This window comes from Oryzias melastigma, linkage group LG4 (genome assembly GCF_002922805.2).
Source record: "Oryzias melastigma strain HK-1 linkage group LG4, ASM292280v2, whole genome shotgun sequence".
Lineage (NCBI taxonomy): Eukaryota > Metazoa > Chordata > Actinopteri > Beloniformes > Adrianichthyidae > Oryzias > Oryzias melastigma.
The window spans coordinates 17,534,081-17,538,481 of record NC_050515.1 but is presented as its reverse complement, the minus strand read 5'-3'; the positions used below and the strand labels follow the sequence as shown (position 1 = coordinate 17,538,481).

The window sequence follows — 4,401 nt, the reverse complement described above, 5'->3', positions numbered from 1 at the left end:
TCCTCCATAGATTTACGTTCTTTTGAAATTTTAATACCAAGGTAAGTGACAGTTTTTTTCACAGGAATGCCACAAACTTCCTTATTAATGACTTTATTTAGAAGGTAAAATTTCACATTTTTTTATAATTAAGTTTTAATCCAGAAATGCTTGAAAGGACAGAAACAGATAAAGCCTTAGGAATTTTTCTAACATTATCCTAAAAAAAATCGTTATATCATCTGCAAGTTGAGAGTTTTTTAATTCATTTTCAAATAATTCAATTCCCTTAAACGAGTGTTGCCGAACCATATATTTTTGAATTTGTCCAGCAATTAGAAATATGTATGTGGAGGCGGGACATCCTTGTCGTACAGATTTATCTAGATCTTTACTGCAATAGCAAATGAAGATGATTTAATTATTAATTTTTGTATTGTCATAATTTATGCACAAAGTGTCTTTTTTCAGTGAGAATATTAGATTATCGTTTATGTAATATGCAGTAATGATTACTGAAAAGTTTACAATCACTATGGTATTAATTTTCTTTACTGATTAATATAAATGATTTGTCGTGGATGCTTTGAAACTTGATTACATTAATGATATTAATGATCCTTAATAGTCTGATTTATTAATATTTGATATTAAGTCCTGAACGGATATTGATAATTCATGTAGAGAAAATGGTATGGTCGGGTCGGGGTGGGATTATACAAGTTCACTTCCTTCCACTCCCTTTCAAGTGATCTCCTTGTGATTCATTAAGTGATATGTAATGTATGTATTGTGACCTGATCGCTTGAAATGAACCATTTCATTCATTCATTCAAGTTTAACGTTTCTGTTTTAAAATGGAAAAATACTAAATGTAAAACTAATATATATAAATATATATATAAAACCTATTTAGAAAGTGACTATTCACATGAAATTTTATATGTAAATATATATTGCAAAGTTATGCACAAAATACAACTTTTTTCACGCTCTACTTGAACAGGAAATACTCTGAATACAGAGATTATTAGTATATTCACGATTAAATTCATTAGAATCAAATACACTGTATTTATGGTGGACACCTTTTTTTATCAGAAGTACACATCTCGTGATAGCAGGTGAAACACTAAAATAAAGACATGCTAACTAAAAACTCTTAAAGCAGTAAATGCATATATTTTTTCAATGAAAAAGGAAGGGAAGCTGCAAATATTCAAGAGGGAATGTGACCCCCAGAGAAAGAGGATGCTTTTTTTTCCTGAAACACATCACAAAGCATAAAGCAGCAAAGTGGTAAACCGAAAGTTAGGTGAAAGAAAAAAACCCTAATGCAGCATCTCCGTGAATTCTATAACACGTTTGCTGGATTTCTACCAGAAAACAACCGAGCCCGGGTCCCAGCAGCCCTGCTGTCCCGCTATGATCACTCGCGTCCCGCCCAGATCCCAGGTAAAGATCTGAGCCGTGGAAATGTCAAAAATCACCTGTTATCTCTCTGTGATTATAGTGAGCTGGCTGCACGGTGTCACAGTGCTAACAGTTTACAGTCCCATTCATTTAACAGCAGCTAGCGGTTAGCCGCTAAGCTAGCGTCAGCTTTCACTCAGAACTTACTTAATTTTGCTGCTCCTACAGTCAGATGAAGTTGGTTGTTGTTGGATCTCTGTGAGTTATCCTTATATCCACATGTTCTGCAAACTGCAAACAGATTGTTGTGGACGATCTCTAAACTCTTATGCCAGAAATAAAAACACCGGCAAACAGGAACTCGTGCTTTTGAAGGGAGGCGGGACTATGTTTTTCTGCAATTTGATTGGTTGAAATGTCAGATCAACCGAACTTGACCCTAATTTGATTGGATGTTGGGCCGACACCACACACGAATGTAAACAAAGACACAGAGACCGCGGCGTGCGGCTTTTTCTCGATATACTTTTATAATCCGTGGATTTGGGGGGAAAATAGCAAGTCTTTCCGAGTCAGAGGGCTAAAGTCCGAGTCAAGTCACAAGTTATGTATATCAAAGTCCGAGTCAAGTCACGAGTCAGAGGTAGGAAAGTCCAAGTCGAGTCTAAAGTCGTCAAATTAATGACTCGAGTCTGAGTCATGTGACTCGAGTCCCTACCTCTGATCACTGCCATTTCCATGTTTGCTTCAGAAACATCTAAGTGGGTTTTATCTTGTGAAGTATAGCTTGCGACATGTGAAGAACAGGTAAGGGGATGCAGGAGGTTGGTTGTAGATTGGGCGGGGAGGGTTCCATCCCAGATTCAGCTCTGTAGTGAGCCAAGCCTTCCCCAAGCCGCCCCTGGAAAACAACACCCGCCCAATCCACTGCTATATGATACAGAGACACAAAAAGCTGCATCTACTGTCGCATCACCTCAGCATCGCCAGCAGACGCAGGTGGAGGGACACCAACTGGAGCTGGCTGCTCAGTCCCAGCCTCAGAGGGAGGAGGTGGAGAACTAGGAGCAGAAAGAAGAGATTTTTAATATATACAAAAAAAAAAAAAACTGAAAATAAACAAACCAAATGAGTGACTCAGACATGTTCACAACTAAAAGTGAATGAATGAAGTTCTAATGCAGAAGCTAGAAGAGGATCATTAGATGAAAAGTTAATATTCGGCATTCAATGGACAGATGCTAAAAGAAGAAAGGTGCGACTCTAACCCAGAAAGGGTTGGTGTTCAGCAGCAAAAAATGAGTTCCGAAGCTGAAATTGGTGATCAGTGAGAATCAGCTCTTAGACCCAGGCAAAGTTTTAACCAAACTTACTGTTCTGCTTCCAGTTTCTCCCATCACAGACTTGTTTTCAAACAGAAGAAAAACAGCTACTTAGTTTAATAGGATTAAAGGGTACCCAAACCAGGAAGTTGGAGGCTGACTCCACCCACAGGCGAAATTTGAAAATCCAGTTAGAGGGGCGGGGCTTGGACTCTTATTAGGTGTGTGAGATCACCAAGTTTTTTGTTTCACAATGACAAGTGGTATTCATGCCTTTCATTAAACCAAAAGAAATGAAAACACTTTCATCCAACAGTTCATGTTTTCTCTCAACAGACAAGAGGACAGACGTCAGATCTCATCCGATGTTTGTGCTCCAAACTTCCGTCTGGTTCAGACGGCCCTACGTATGTGAGCAGTGTTCACGCAACCACAAGAGCCTCTGTGATTAACTACCTTCACAGTCAAAGGATCTAGTTTAAAGCTTTTGTCATGTACCTTTAAACAACACGGTAGATGTGTTTTCAAGATACTTTTTGGTCAGTTTTCCAGGAACAGAGGTCCACGACCTTTAACCCTAAAAAAAAAAAAAACATTTGACTTTCTCACCGACCAAAATCCAGTAAGAGCGACATAAGTTCCTTTCAAAATAAAATACTTCCTGTGTCAATCAAGTTCCCCTGTTGCAGCAATTACTGTATTTGCAATTATACTTTGACTCTGAACAGCAACTATACATAAGATAAGAAGCTTAAATGTATTCTAATAATAAACCATTCTGACAGCAGATCAAAGCTTTTACCATCATGTTGCCGATTTATCTGGCATGTGTGGATTTTGGAGGAAAGGTAATCAAAGCTCTTTGATGCCTCTTGATTTAGTGTGATGTCAAAAAAAACAAAACATTTTTACTCATGTAAGATCACTTGAGTAAAATTAAATGACAAACCTATCACTTTTTTAAATTGTTAGCATTCTAAAAAAGAGCCACAATCAAGGCAAAATCTTTGGCTTTAAGAAAAGTGCTAATATTTTTAATAAATATTAAATTAGTCGAGTTAAGCACATTCTAATATTTGCTGCACCTTGGCATCTAGTTGTCATAATGAAAGAAAATGTCAGTGTTGATGAAAAACTAAACTCTTGAAACAACAATCATTCTTACTTTGAAAATGATGACAAAAGGGATACAGACCACATTAAAACTGATTACACCGGTTGAAACAAGTGCAATAAAATAAAAACATGTTAGGGAGGAAACAGCCCAAGTCATAGTTACCCAAGTCATGACTTCTGAGGTTCCATCGTTCCAGTTTCCGTGGTCTTCAGCACAGCAGATATAAGCAGCAACCTGTTTAAGAACAAACCCAGGTATTAATTAGACTTAGTTGTTACCATAAGCTGGAAACAAAGTTTGTTTATTTAGATTATAGTGCCTTTTTCAGTTAGAAATTATAAAAAGATTTCTAAAATAAAATCTTACTCCTATAAATCTCTATTTAAGATATGGCGGGGTATAGTTTGGATATGATTTATTAATTTCAAAAATAGGAGTGCATTCAATATCTATGTATGACACAACAATATTAGTACCTGTTCTCCCTTTAAAAAGTATTTTATCTGTAATTTTTTCATTTGTCAGTTGTTAATGTAACAGTTGCAACCCTGTCAAAGTCACAGGTGTTAA

General features: G+C 36.8%; 1 protein-coding gene across 2 annotated transcripts in view; it reads right to left on the bottom strand.

Moving 5' to 3' along the window:
• The window catches only part of LOC112150563, an 8,693-nt gene extending 6,239 nt beyond the window's left edge, over positions 1 to 2,454 (bottom strand). The window contains exon 1 of one of the 2 annotated variants that reach the window (XR_004947770.1): positions 2,111 to 2,454. The gene's annotated coding sequence lies outside the window, so the exon portion shown is untranslated. Of the gene's footprint in view, positions 1 to 1,599; positions 1,941 to 2,110 lie in introns of those variants that run through there. The other variant, XR_004947769.1, reaches the window with a different exon arrangement.
• Between the last annotated feature and the right edge of the window lie 1,947 nt (positions 2,455 to 4,401).